The following is a 16,143-nucleotide window of genomic DNA, read 5'->3' on the forward strand; positions in this document are numbered from 1 at the left end:
GTCCTCATGGGCAGCATGCCCTTGAGCTGTGAGACACAGAAGCCTCTTTTACAGCTCAGTTGCTTGTCTTGGGGTATTTCATCACAGCAGCTGTTACTGATGTCTCTGCGGAGAGACAGAGGAATTAGGGGTTTGTCCAGGAAAAGCACCTCTATTGGACATAGTCTATACTATGTTTGACCTCTGACCTGGGGAGAATCCTGTCCTTGTAATCCATCCAAAGTTTATAACATCCTGTTGTATTATCCCTTTACCTTGTGAATTAATTCAACTGGGACTGTCAATCACCTGGCCAAGGAGGCCAGGCTTAGGAAAGTTGGTTCACTAAATAGAAAGATATTAAAGAAGAAGAAGAGGAGCAGGAGGAGGAGGAGAAGGAGGAGGAAGAAGAAGAATGAGAAGAAGAAGAAGAAGAAGAAAAAGAAGAAGAAGAAGAAGGAACATAGGCTTGTTTGTGCTTGCATTTCCCATAGTCTCAGTTCATTCCTGCTAGGAGAGGATCTGCGCCACACACACACCTGCCCACTAGGATGGAGTAAGAGGCTGGAGCTTTAAGCATTGAATCCAGCTGCAGCTGTGGGTGGACAGCTGTGGAAATCCTTTGCTGCAGCTCGGGCAGCAAAGGGAAGGAGTGAGGAGGAGGTGCACAAAAGCATGCGAGGAGCCAGAGAAGATGCCCAGAGTTCCAGAGCCAATTGCTGTGCCTCTTGGATAGGAGCACTGCCACCTCTGGTAAGTCACACACCTCCATCACCCAGCCAGCCACTCCCTACTGAGGACTATAGACCCAGGATAGTACAGGTCCCTAGAATTTCTGTCTCCATATTTGTAGATTAGACACTGGTTTTAAACCCAAAGGAAGTTTTGCCTTGAACTCAAATACCATGTTCTCCTTTGATAATTTGTGATCTTTTCATACTTGTGTCAGCATTTTGATTAGTTGCCTAGACTGTCCTGGACCTGGCTGAGTAGCTTGAGCTGATTGGAATCTGTGGTCTCCTTTGTCAGTATTCAGACATCTGTACTGGCCTGTCCTTGGGGTTCTGAAAGGATGAACCCTCAGCTGCAGCCACTAAGAGCACCACCTGGGCACATTCACTGTGTTCCCTTTTAAAAGGGCCCTGCATACCTCCCATCTTTCTGTCTCTCTGCGTCTCTGCCTCTCTCTTCCTCTCTCATCTGTTGCTCCTGTCCACAGAAGCAGGTCTCTACTCTCTCCTTCTCTCCCCCTTTTCCCATTCATTTTCCCCCAAATAAAATACCCTTCAACCCAAGCTCTGTCACATGGCCTCCTTTTGTCCTGCTCTGCTTTCTTAATTACAATATTCCCGACTCAGTCTCCTGAATGCTGGAGTCACCAGCCTGTGTCATCAAAGTCAGACTCAGCTATCAGGGACTGCCTTTACAGGCTGTTACTCAAGTATCTTCCAGAGGTTTTTGATTAAGGTCATTTTAATATTTCTGGCTATGCTGCTTGTGGGTTTGGTTTTGTTCTTGTAAAACATAGTGTTCAGTAGCCCAGTCTTGTCTGGAACTGAGTATGCATCTTAGAAGACCTTGAGCAGTAACTCTTCTGCCTCTACCTCCTCAGTGATGAAGTTTAAGCACTGGCCTTTTTACAAGTGTGATGGAGAACATGCAGGGGCTCATGCCTGCTAGGAAAATACTCCAGACACTCACCTAAATTGCCATTATCTTGATTTAGATTCTTGTTTCTTTTATTTTTGTTAATTTGCAGTGAGTATAGATTCATTGAAGGAAAATGAGAAGTTTTGGAGGGGAGATGTGTTCATCTCAGAAGAGGGAATTCCAGCAGTGAAAATTGCTCTATAAGATTCAGCTGTAGGCATTTTCTTTCTGATTGATGGGGGGGGAGGGGTGCCCAGCCCATTGTGGGTGGTACTATTCCTGGGCTGGTGATCCAGTTTTTATCTCACAGCCATTGAAATTCTAAGACAGAATTTGGTACTGGAATAGTGTGAGATATTGCTTGAAAAGCCTGACCCTGTTTTGTGAAGAATTGTGAAAAGACTTTTGAACTTTGGGCTAGAGAAGCCATTGAGTGTGGAGAGCTGAGTGGGATGATCTGGATGAGCTTGGAAGATAAGAGCTTTGAGGACAGCGCAAATGATGGAGGCCTGGCTTGTGAAGTTTCAGAGGGAAGCAAAGAATCTCCTGGGCTACTTGGTTTCTGGTTTCTGTGGCTGATGAATCAGCTGTGATCGGCAAGAGGACAGCGCAAATGATGGAGGCCTGGCTTGTGAAGTTTCAGAGGGAAGCAAAGAATCTCCTGGGCTACTTGGTTTCTGGTTTCTGTGGCTGATGAATCAGCTGTGATCGGCAAGATACCAGGACAACTAAAGTGAATCCTTTGCTGGGCTATGGATGTTCTTCAGCTTGGACTGAAGGAGCAGCTGAGATTTAGAAGAGGCCAGCATGACTGAGGTGACATCTTCTGAGAAGTATTTGCTCAAGGTCCTGTGTGCTCATGCTGGCAGCTGAACTTGCTAGTGCAGCAATCGCCCAGGTGGTCCTGGTTTGAAGGCAGGAATGGGTCCTGGAGAGCAGCTGAGGCTTTCACTGTGGGCGGGGCTGGAGGCCCCGAAGTCAGCCTAGGAGAAGCTATTGGTGCAAGGGCAGCCCAGTTGCAGCAGGAGACCCTCACATTTTGGAGATGCCAGTGCCCTGGGATGACCAGGAAGAACAGCAGCAGCAGTGGAGGGTGGCTGGCCTGTAGAGGGCAGAGCTGAGAAGTGACTCCAGTCCTTCAGTAGAGCCCAGAAGAGAGAGTGGACCTAGATCATGGAATGGATTTATTTTCACTGTTGAGTTGGGTTTTGTTTTGGTTGTGACTGTGCACTTGTCTTTCACTCTTTTTGTTTGTTTGTTGTTTGTTTTTCGTCAGGGTTTCTCTGTATTGTTTTGAAGCCTGTCCTGGAACTTGCTCTGTAGACCAGGCTGGCCTCGGACTCACAGAGATTGATCTTCCTCTGCCTCCCCAGTGTTGGGACTAAAGGCAGGGGCCACCAATGCCCGACTTGTCCTTTTTTCTTGAAATAAGAAATTATTTCATTTAATTTCAATTTTGTCAGGAGCCCACAGTTGTCAGACTTAGTAATTTTAAAAGAGATTTTGTATTTTAAGAGAGATGGGACTTCCTTTTGGAAATATTTGTCTCATTTCTCTCCATACGACTTTCAAAACACATAGAGGACTAATTATTCATCCGTATTTTTAATTATACATTACACTTACAAATGAGCTGCAAAACAGTAACTTAAACAAGAGTAGAAATATGCATACATTATAACAAAATTTGCATGGAATTTGCAACAATAAACCAAAATTCATGCCAAAATAAAATGTTTAATATTAATAGTTTTTTTTATTAGAGTCAATCTACCCTTTAATTCTATCATTTATATAATCCCCCTTTTTCATTTTAGAATGAGATCCCTGACTTAATCTCTTGTGTTTAGCTTTTTTCTTGACCATTAACTATCACAACTTGTAACCAACCCCCTAAATGATGAAAACATAAATAACTTATTTTTTTGGATTGTGGATTGTAGTTGTTTAGACTACTTCCTGTTCATTAGAGTGCTGCTAATCTTTGAGGGACCCTGAGAAAGGGTGGACAGATGCTTCTACCAGAGCAAACTTTTCTCATTCACTGTAAGGATTAGTGGGCACATTATATCTGCCAGTCACTGGAGTGAATAAGGAGGGAATCATTTGAATACCGGAGTATGGCCTTGCTTTCTGGTTAAGGGAATGAGACCTCACAGGGTCATTCATGAAACCTATACTGGGGTCGAGCATGTGTATGGAGTACTATGTTACAAGTATGTGGGTAGGTTGCACACTCTAATGGGGATGGGAAAGAGAGAAGATGGCATGGAAAGAGGAACAGAATGCCTGCATAGCTCCCCAGGTGCTCTGTGCTCAGACTGTGTGAACAGCCACCTCGCTGCCCCTACTTTTGAACCCAAGTGGGTGATGAGCAGATGGGAGATGGTTGATGTGAGGCTGAGGTAGTGTTAAGGTGCAGACTGGGAGTCACCATGGGGGTAGTGACAGGAGACAGAGAGCAGTGAGATCTGCCAGAGGCATGCTGAAATGCCATCAGGCTTTCATGGACCTTCCTGTGTGTTTCCTCTGTCCCAATAGGCTGCCTGGATTTCATAGTGACCCTGAAAAGGCACTGGAGAGCTGTGCCAGGTGTGGGTGTGACTTGAGTGGACACAATCCAACAGGCAACACCGTAGATACTGACTTCCATCATTTGTTGCAACTGACATTGGAACACATGGCCCCTTCCACCACCTTTAAATCGAGCACATATGCTCCCCAACGCGATTTCCAGAACTAAACCTTTGGCCTCTGCCTAGGAACTTGAAGACCTTGTCTATCACTTCCAGCTGGATTTATATTGAACACCCGGATTAACTAACTCTTCCAGTGTCACCTCTGGAAACTAAAATATCAGGATATGGTTCCTGTCTTATTTCCTTTAAGAAGTGGGCCTCTGCAAGTATTGATAAAGAATGTAGCAGACACTGAATTTTCTGGGCTGTAGGATTTCACTCTCAGACAAGTTCCTACTACCTGTCCTCAGTCAAGACTCCATGCATGCCCTGTGTGGTTTTCTACAACACACAACGATGCTGGTTATAGAGCCTTACCCTGCTCCTCTTGAGTGCTGTGATCCTCAGGCTTATGTCCACAGAGATTTCCCCACCTCTGTTCTGAGCTTGTGGATACACTCTGGGGCCTAAGGTGTCCCCAATAGGGTATTGCTGGCTACAAGAGTTCTAACATGTCATGATGATGTATGTATGACAAGCAGACCCCTCTTTGTGTGTGTTGGCAATAAAGAGGAAAACGTCCTTTGCCTCTCTTATTAGTTATATTCCTCTTGTGTGTATGTCCAGCGTTCTGTGTGCACAGATATGTTATACTGCAGTGAGTAATGGATACACACCTCCTCATGAAGGAGGTTTGGGGGAATTGCAAACAATTGACATCTAGGATACTCAGGCTGGGAGGACACTGTGTGTGCATCAACCAGGGCTGAAGGAAGTCAGCACAGAGCACAGGAAATGGGCCTAAGCCACAGTAGTCACTCCTCTTTATTTCTTCTTAATGTTACCAGATAATCTGTTAGTCTTGATCTTTTTAGCATAATGTTTTAATTCTTTGGGAATTTCACACCATGCACCCAATCCCACTCATTTCCCTATCCATATGTATCTACCCTTCACCCTTAGTGCCCCCCACAAAGAAAATATTCAAAAGAAATATTAAAAATAAAATAAAAATGAGAACTAAAAATAAATACAAATAAGAACATTACAGAAATGAACAAAAGAAAAAGCAAACACAGCAACAAAAAGCACTTTGGCCCCTTTTCTCCACCTCTCCATTGCATCTTCTTTCATCTTCATGGCATTGGGGTATGGTATGTATTACACCGTATACCCTTTTTCAAGGCTCTGGCTTCTGGTACCCCATCAATACTGGGACCCTCACTGAATCTCGTCTCAGATATCCTGCAGTTACCATGAGTCATGGAGATCCTGTGGCTATAGTTCTGCAAGACCAGGCCCTTCAGGAGCTCCTGCAGCTCATAGATGGGGTCTGTGTTGGAGATTGCCAGCTCAAAGGTCTGTGTTTGCCTGGGTGGTAGCTGAGTTGGTCAGTGAGGGCAACTGGGACCATCCCCCTCAGGTAAGGGGCAGAGCCAGCTCTCCCATGCCCATGGTGAGTAGTGTGACCAGATTTCCCAAGAGCAGGGACAAGTTCTCCAGTGCCCGAGCCATCAGGGTCCATTTTCCTAGGGCTGATGTGAGAGGCATGTCAGGTCTCCAGGGATGGGAAGCTCTTCCTAGGCCAGTGAGGGGCAATGCCAGGTCTACAGCCCTCATACTTTAACACCTGGTTCTATACATGGCTCACAGGCTCCTATGATAATACAGGCAACAGGCATCAATACATACCTGGGCTGCAACAGGACCATGAACCCAGCCATGGCCATAAACAGCAGCTTGGGGCCAGAAGTCACCATGGCCATGGGTGGAAACATAAGCTTCCCAAATCAGCATGGTCTCCAGACTCTAACACGGCCCCAGGTGGGAGCCCAGACCCCAGGCATCTGCTCAAGCCATCTATGCAGAGCCTGGCTGTGATAGCCACAGTCCCAGACAGCAGCTCAGGCCTGGATGACACCGTGGCCCAGGGTGACAGAACTGCCCACTCAGATCAGCATGGCCCAGGCAGCAGCTCATCCCTCAGACCCTAACTTGTCAAACACTCATTAAAAAAAATTTCCTTTCACTCTTTTTAATTATGCATGGGTACGTGCATCCTAGTGCAAGTTCCAGAAACAAAGGAGGCTAGAGGCATTGGATCCCAGGGCTGAAGTTACAGACAATTCTAAGCTTGCCTGACTAGGTCTAGGAACACTCATATACATAAATAGATAAATATTTTTAAAATGTCCCTAATTCATCAGTTACACTCATTTTTTATTGATCTAATGAGTTGGAATAAAAGATTTGGCTCATACTCTTTATTTATTGCTGTGTTTATTATGCTTTCAGGTCTCCTATGCTCAAGATACTGCCTAGTGACTCTCTCCACTTCCTTTGCCTGCAGATCAGGATGTAGGAATCTCAGCTCCATCTTCAGCATCATGTCTGCCTATACACCACCACGTTACATCATAAGGACAATGAACTGAGCATCTGAAACTGCAAGCCATACCAATTAAAATTTTTCTTTATAAGGGTTGCCGTGGTCATGGTGTCTGTTCACAGCACCTAACCTTTTACTTGGGATTTTTTTTTGTGTGTGTGCTGAAAAGACAGCAATTCTTCAAAAGGAAAAAATTTAATTGACATGGCTTATGTTTCCAGAGGCTGAGTCCATTTTCATGGTGGAATGTAGTGGCCTGCAGGCAGTCATGGTGCTGGAGAAGGAGCTGAGAGTCCTACATCTTGACCCACAGGCAAAAGGAAGTGAACTGAGATACTGGATATGGCTTGAGCATATATAAGACCTCAAATCCTACCCCAAAGTGACACACTTTGTCCAACAATGCCATACCTACCCCAACAAAGCCACACCTCCTAACAGTGCCACTTCTTATGAACTTATGGTGGTCAATTACATTCATACTAACACAGTTTCCTTATCACAGCTTTTGTCCAATGTCTATAAAACACTAAGATCTTCCTGTAGAAGGAATTAGAAACAGGGACAGAAGTGATTGGAAACAATCTTAAAATTAATGCCTTCCAGAAACTGGAGTTTGAGATTGAGATTCAGCTATTTTTGAGTTTAAGAGCAGACAGGAGCACAAGACAGACTGTCTCCACAGCAACAAAAAGCCCCAAAGGAGCCAGTGTAGAAGCTGGCTCCCTGGGTGTGGCCACTGTGAGGCCTCTTGGAGACAGTGCTCTGCCAAACTGGTTCACTGTGTTCACACAGTGACCAAATGCTGAGGCACACAGACTGGACCTTCAGGCTGTCTCTAAGGCTGGCACATGGCCTAAGGTGACACACAGAGTATTATTACTTTTTTCCTCATATGAACACACTTAAGACATTGGTTTTGAACCATGTGTGGTGGCATGAAAAGATGAGGCAGGAGGATTGCAAGTTTAATCCAACATGCTCAAAACCGAAGCATGTATGTAGAAGAGGTTATCTATCAGGGTGGTGTAGTGGCATCTTCCTTGCCAATGTTTATCAATGAGTCCCTATGTAGGGCAGAAGTAACTCCAGCCTATCTAACTTTGTTGCCGTATATGCCACAGTTACCTGAGTGTATTGTGGGAAGAGGCTTGCTATCTGATCTGTGGCCAACTCCTCTAGCCCACTGAATCTTGAAGTCCTTTTTAAAGTTGGGAAACCAGCATTGGACCGACTCAGAGCCCCCTCAACATGGGTCTCAGTTAGAAGGCCTGGGCAGACTAAGGGACCTCTGAGAGTGGAACCAGGATGTATCCCTGGTGCACAAAAGGACTTTGGGGGCACATTCCCCATGGAGGGATAACTGCCTTAGCCTAGAGACAGGAGGGAGGGCCTAGTCCCTACTCCAAATGACTTCACAGATTTTGTTGATCCCTCCTGGAAGGCATCAAACTCCCTGTGGATTGGGGGATGGGAATGGGATGGGAGGAGGATCAGAGGGCATGGGAGAGAAGGAAGGAGGGAGGGAGAGGGAACTGGGATCGATATGTAAATTAAGAAAAAAATAATAATAGGAAAAGAAAAACCCAAAACCAAAAATCAGTCAAGCAAACATAAAGGTCAGTCTTTAATCTGGATTACACCTTCTGTTGTCAGCCTACATATATAAAGGGTATTGAAGAAGGAAAAACAAGTTGACTTCGTTTTGAATATCTTGTTTCTGAGTGCGCACAAGGACAGATGTTTCAAGAACGTCTCAGAGCCTCACAAAGAGACCTGGCCTCTGTATGTGTGTCACAACCCCCGAGGCATAAGGAAGACCTTCAAATAGATAAGGACATCTCCCTAAAAGCAGGAGTTGTGGTATCTTCAGGACTGTCCTGTGAAGCTTAGACACAGTAATCCTGGGAGAAGGAATAAATGATTCATAAGAAATTTTCCATCATTCCAGTATCCCCAAATTATACAAATATTCAAAGTCCCCCAAATATGCACCAGGTGGAGATAAAAACCAAAGATGGCCCCTCAGCCATCTTGTGGCTCAGCTTTGCTGGATTTTTGTCAAGCAGCTGTGCTGGCATTATGACTTTGACATCCCCAAAAAATATGGCTCTGCCAGGATTGTGATTGCACAAGTTCAATATGTTTCCCCCACCAAACTCTCATCAACAGTTTCCAAGTCAGTAAATATGATTCAATACTTCTTAAAACTAGATGCCATGACTGTCACACCATTAAAAATTGTTTCCCATGTAATGAAGTCTCTGGTGCCCAGGCTTAGCTCTTGTAATCATTCCAACGAAAGGAGTTATAGATCTATGCAAGTCCACTTTGAGTTCCTGCGGGCAAGATCCTTGACCCCCAAATCCTGGCCTCTGGCAAAGAACGAGGTCTCAGCTGGAGAGCGCCAGTTTCCAGTGAGAGCCCACAACCCTGCAAAACCTTCTCAACTTCCAGCTCAGCCCTGGTCCTCTTCTGCAGGCTATTGGCCAGAGGTGAGTCTGGGCCCAATCAGGGCTGCCTGTCCCCCAAACCTCTTTTCCCCCCTCCCCCGCCTGAACTCCCTGGGTTGGCCCCTGATCCTGCTGTTCCTGTCTCTGGTCCCCATCTAGAGCACCCTTGGCGCTCTGATACACCCCACCCATCCCCACCGCCAGCCTACCCCCCCCCCACCCTGTGCCCTACCCCACCCACGGTCCTGCTGCTCTGGTTGAGCACTGGGACAGAGGGTGGAGGCAACAGTCCACCCTACTTCGGAGACTTCTCGGAGCAATTCTGAACAAAGGAGACCTGACTATCCACGCGTGGGACCACCTGTAATTTCTACCTGCTTGGACTCTGACCCCGCCTCCAGTCCTCTGCTGGAGTCCCGGGCCCCTCCCAGAGATCTGCCTATCTCTGTGGGTCCACTCGGAGTTCCTGCGGGCAAGATCCTTGACCCCCAAATCCTGGCCTCTGCCAAAGAACGAGGTCTCAGCTGGAGAGCACCAGTTTCCAGTGAGATCCCACTACTCTGCAAAACCTTCTCAAGTTCCATCTCAGCCCTCGTCCTCTTCCACCAGCTATTGGCCAGAGCCATTGGCCAGAGCTATTGGCCAGAGGACCACTGTGAGTACCTGCTGGCATCTTCTTCTGGATCCTCATCCTTGACCCCATCCCTGGATCCCTGTCTGCGGAGAAACCTCCTAGAGAGCTTGGACCACACAGAGCTACAGATATTGAATCTCAGACCCGCATGAGCCCATCGGGGGAAGGACCATAGAGAGAGGGAAGAGACACCACCAACACCTACTGGAAGAAACTATGGGAAGAAGGCAATACAAGAGAACACCTAACAACAGAAAGACAAACATGACACCACCAGAACCTAGGGAATCTACACCAACTAGAATGGAACACAACAACAAAGCAGAGGAATCAGAAGATGTGAGAAAATCCCTTAAAGAAATGGAGGAAAAAACAAACAAAAAAGTGGAAGAAATGAACAAATTCCTTAAGGAAAGTACAGAAAGCCAAGAAAAAACAATTAACTAGGTGAAGGAAATGGTTCAAGACTTGAAAACTGAAATTGAGAAAATAAAGGCAACACAAATGGAAGGAATGCTGGAAATTGAAAAGCTGAGCAAAAAATCGGCAAGTAAGGACACAAGCATAACCAACAGAATTCAAGAGATGGAAGAGAGAATCTCAGGCGCAGAAGATAAACTAGAAGAAATAGATTCATCGACCAAAGAAAATCATAAATCCAACAAATCCTTAACACAAAACATCCAGGAAAAGGCCAAACCTAAGAATAATAGGCATAGACGAAGGTGAGGAAACCCAGCTCAAAGGTGCCGAAAACATATTCAACAAAATCATCGAGGAAAACTTTCCACATCTGAAGAAGGACATGCCCATGAAAGTACAAGAAGCATACCGAACCCCAAATAGGCTGGGCCAAAGAAAAAAGACCCCTCGACATATAATAATCAAAACACCTAGCATACAGAATAAAGAAAGAATATTAAGAGCAGCGAAGGAAAAAGGACAGGTAACATATAAAGGCAGACCTATCAAAATTACACCTGACTTCTCCATGGAAACCCTCAAGGCCAGAAGGTCCTGGATAGATGTTGTACAAGTATTAAGAGAACACGGATGCCAGCCTAGGCTACTATATCCAGCAAAACTCTCAATCAACATAGATGGAGAGAACAAGATATTTAATGACAAAACCAGATTTTCCCAAAATGTATCTTCAAATCCAGCCCTACAGAAAGTATTGGAAGGAAAACTCCAACCCAAGGAAGGTAACTACGCCCACAAAAATGTAGGCAACAGATAATCCAACTACACCAGAAACCTAGGGTGAAGCAGAACAAATATATTCACAATACCACTGCCAACAACAAACCTAAATCAAACAAGCATCAACAATCAATGGTCCTTACTCACCCTCAACATTAATGGTCTTAACTCACCTATAAAAAGACACAGGCTAACAGAATGGATACAAAGACAGAATCCATCCTTCTGCTGCATACAAGAAACACATCTTAGCTTCAAAGATAGACATTACCTCAGGGTAAAGGGTTGGTAAAAGATTTTCCAATCAAATGGAAATAAGAAGCAAGCAGGCGTAGCTATCCTAATATCTAACAAGTTAGACTTCAAACCAAAATTAGTCAAAAAGAGATGAAGTCGGTCATTTCATATTCATCTCAGGAGAAATCCATCAACACAAAGTCTCAGTTCTGAACATCTATGCCCCTAATACAAAGTCACCCACATTCGTAAAAGAAACACTCAAAGCTCATATAAAACCTCACACACTTATAGTGGGAGACTTCAATACACCACTCTCAACACTAGACAGGACCACAAATCAGAAACTCAACAAAGAAACAAAAGAATTAACAGAAGTTATATCTCAACTGGGGTTAACAGACATCTATAGAACATTCCATCCAATGACAAAAGAATATACCTTCTTCTCTGCTCCACATGGAACCTTCTCTAAAATCGACCACATACTAGGTGACATAACAAACCTCAACAGATACAAGAGAATAGGAATAGTCCCCTGTATCTTATCGGACCACCATGCTTTAAAATTGGAATTCAACAACAACACAAATAGCAGAAAACCTGCAAACTCATGGAAACTGAACAATGTGCAATTGCACCACTCCTGGGTCAAAGAAGAAATAAAGAAAGAAATTAAAGACTTTCTAATATTCAACGAGAATGAGGATACAACATACCCGAACTTCTGGGCCACCTTGAAAGCAGTGCTATGAGGGAAGTTCATTGCACTAAAGTGCCCATATGAAGAAAACAGAGGATAGTCACATAAGAGAATTAACAGCCCAACTGAAAACCTTAGAACAGAGAGAAGCGAATTCACCCCGCAGGAGTAGACGCCAGGAAATAATCAACTTGAGGGCTGAAATCAACAAAATAGAAACCAGGAAAACAATACAAAAAATCAATGCAACAAAGAGTTGGTTTTTTGAGAAAATCAACAAGATAGACAAACCTTTATCCAAATTAACGAAAAAAGCAGAGACAGAACATGAAAATTAACAAAATCAGAAACGAAATGGGGAACATAACAACAGACGCAGAGGAAATCCAGACAATTTTCAGGTCATTCTTTGAAAATCTGTATTCCACAAAAATTGAAACTTCAAAGGAAATGGACAAGTCTCTGGATAACTATCACTTACCAAAATTAAATCAAGAACAGACAAACAACTTAAATAGACCTATAACCGGCAATGAAATAGAAGCGGTCATCGAAAGCCTTCCAACCAAAAAAGTTCAGGGCCAGATGGATTCAGCGCAGAATTCTACCAGACATTCAAGGAAGAACTAATACCACTACTCCTCAAACTGTTCCAGAAGATCGAAACAGAAGGTTCATTGCCAAACTCTTTTTATGAGGCCACAATAACTTTGGTACCCAAACCTCACAAAGGCACAACTAAGAAAGAAAACTACAGACCAATATCCCTGATGAACATTGATGCAAAAATACTCAATAAAATTCTGGCAAACCGAATTCAAGAATACATCAGAGAAATCATCCACCATGACCAAGTAGGCTTCATACCTGGAATGCAGGGATGGTTTAACATACGAAAATCTATCAACGTGATCCACCATATAAACAAACAGAAAAAGAAAAACCATATGATTATCTCCCTAGATGCGGAAAAAGCCTTCGACAAAATTCAACACCCTTTCATGATAAAGGTATTGGAGAGGTCAGGGATAACAGGAACATACCTAAACATAATAAGAGCAATATACAGCAAACCAACTGCCAACATCAAACTGAATGGAGAGAAACTTAAGCCAATTCCTCTAAAATCATTAACAAGACAAGGCTGTCCTCTCTCTCCATATCTCTTCAATATCTACTAGAAGTTCCAGCTAATGCTATAAGACAACAAAAGGAGATCAAGGGGATCCAAATTGGAAAAGAAGAAGTCAAACTGTCTCTATTTGCAGATGATATGATAGTTTACATAAGCGACCCAATAAACTCTACCAGGGAACTCCTACAGCCAATACCAAGGTGTTTTCAGGACTACAGGTCTATAGTAGAGCTTGAAGTCAGGGATAGTGATGCCTCCAGAAGTTCCTTTATTGTACAGGATTTTATTGACTATCATGGGTCTTTTGTCATATAAAGTTGAGTATTGACCTTTCAATGCCCGTGAAGAATTGTGCTGGGATTTTGATGGGGATTGCACTGAATCTGTAGATTGCTTTTGGCAAGATTGCCATTTTTACTATGTTGATCCTACCTACCCAAGATCATGGGAGATCTTTCAATTTTATGGTATCTTCCTTAATTTCTCTCTTTAAAGTCACAAAGTTCTTGCTATATAGGTCTTTCACTTGTTTGGTTAGCTTATCCCAAGATACTTTATGTTGTTTGTTGCTATTGTAAAGGATGATGATGTTTCTCTGATATCTTTTCAGCCATTTTTTTCATCTATATACAGTAATGCTACTGATATTTTTAGTTAATCTTGTATCCTGCCGCTTTGCTGAAGATTTTTATCAACTGTAGGAGTTCCCTGGTAGAGTTTTTGAGGTCACTTATGTGAACTATCATATCATCTGCAAATAGTGACAATTTGACTTATTCCTTTCCAAATTTTATCTCCTTGATCTCCTTTTGTTGTCCATACTGTTCTAGCTAGAACTTCAAGTACAATATTGAAGAGATATGGAGAGAGAGGGAAGCCTTGTCTTTTTCCTGGCTTTAGAGGAATCACATTAAGTTTCTCTTCATTTAGTTTGATGTTGGCTGTTGGTTTACTGTATATTACTTTTATTATGTTTAAGTATGTTCCTGTTATCCCTGATCTCTTCAGTACCTTTATCATGAAGGGGTATTGGATTTTGTCAAAGGCTTTTTCACCATCTAGTGAGATGATTATATGGCTTTTCTTTTTCAGTTTGCTTATATGGTAGATTACATTGATAGATTTTTGTATGTTGAACCATCCTGCATCCCTGGGATGAATCATGGTGGATGATTTCTCTGATGTGTTCTTGGATTAGATTTGCCAGTATTTTGTTGAGTATTTTTGCATTGACGTTCATGAGGGATATTAGTCTATATTTCTCTTTCTTAGGTGTGTCTTTGAGTAGCTTGACTACCCAGGTAATTGTAAATAAAAGTAGTTTGGTAATGACCATTATGCTTCTATTGTGTGGAACAATTTGAGGAGTATTGGTATTAGCTCTTCTTTGAATTTCTGGTAGAATTCTGCAGTGAAGCCATCTGGCTCTGGGATTTTTTTTTTTTTTTTTGGTAGACTTTTGATGACTGCTTCTATTTCATTAGGGGTTATAGGTCTATTTATATTACTTCTCTGTTCTTGGTTTAATTTTGGTAAGTGATATCTATCCAGAAAATAGTCCATTTCCTTTAAATTTTCTAATATTATGGAGTACACGTTTTCAAAATATGACCTGAAGATCCTCTGGATTTCCTCATTGCCCGTTGTTACCTTTTTGTTTCTGATTTTGTTAATTTGCATTTTCTCTCTCTACCTTTTGGTTAGTTTGGATAAAGATTTGTCTATCTTGTTGATTTTCTTGAAGAACCAACTCTTTGTTACATTGATTCTTTGTATTGTTTTCTTTGTTTCTTTATTGATTTCTGCCCTCAATTTGATTATTTCCTGTGATCCACTCCTCCTGGGTGAGTTTTCTTCTTTTTGATCTAGAGCTTTCAATTGTGCTGTTAATTCTCTAATGTGACTATTCTCCAGTTTCTTCATGTGGGCACTTAGTGCTATGAAGTTTCTCTCTTAGCACTGCTTTCAAAGTGTTCCATAAGTGTGAGTACGTTGTGTCTTTTTTCTCATTGAATTGTAGGAAGTCTTTAATTTCTGTATTTCTTCCTTGACTCGGGAACGGAGCAATTGCTACGTTGCCTGGTAATGTGATCGATTTTAGAGAAGGCTAGATGTGTTTGGATGGAATGTTCTATAGACGTCTGTTAAACCCAATTGGATCATAACTTCTGCTCTTTTGTTTCTTTGTTACATTTCTGTCTGGTGGTCCTGTTTGAAGTCTAATTTGTTAGATATTAGGGTAGTTACCAGCTTGTTTCTTGGGTCCATTTGATTGGAAGATCTTTTCTCAACCCTTTACTCTGAGGTAGCATCCGCCTTTGAAGTGAGATGTGTTTCTTGTATGTAGCAGAAGGATGGATTCTTCGTATCCCTTATCTTAGCCTGAGTCTTCTTATAGGCGAGTTAAGACCATTAATACCGAAGGAAATTAAAGACCATTGATTGGTTTTTTTGTTTTTTGTTTTGTTTGTTTGTTTTGTTTTTTCGAGACAGGGTTTCTCTGTGGCTGTGGAGACTGTTCTGGAACTAACACTTGTAGACCAGGCTAGTATCGAACTCACAGAGATGTGCCTGCCTCTGCCTCCCGAGTACTGGCATTAAAGGTGTGTGATGCCATTGCCATGCAGATCATTGATTGTTAATTCTTGTTTGTTTTGGATTTATTGTTGGTGTTGGTATTGCGAATAGATTTACCCTGCCTTTTCTTTTGACTTCTGGTAAAGTGGGATTACCTATTGCCTATGTTTTTGTGAGTGTAGTTAACTTCCTTGGATTGGAGTTTCCCTTCAGAACTTTTGGTAGGGCTGGATCTGTGAATATGTATTGTGTAAATCTGGTTCTATCATGGAGTATCTTGTTTTCTCCATCTATAGTGATTGAGAATTTTGTTGGGTATAGTAGCCCGGGTGGGCATCCGTGGTTTCTTAGTGTTTGTAGCACATCTATCCAGGACCTTCTGGCCTTGAGAGTTTCCATGGAGAAGTCAGGTGTAATTCTGATAGGTTTTTGTTACTTGGCCTTTTTCCCTCACTGCTCTTAATATTCTTTCTTTCTCCGGTGGTGTCATATAAGACTTTCTGTT

The sequence above is a fragment of the Phodopus roborovskii genome, unplaced genomic scaffold, assembly GCF_943737965.1.
Source record: "Phodopus roborovskii unplaced genomic scaffold, PHOROB, whole genome shotgun sequence".
Lineage (NCBI taxonomy): Eukaryota > Metazoa > Chordata > Mammalia > Rodentia > Cricetidae > Phodopus > Phodopus roborovskii.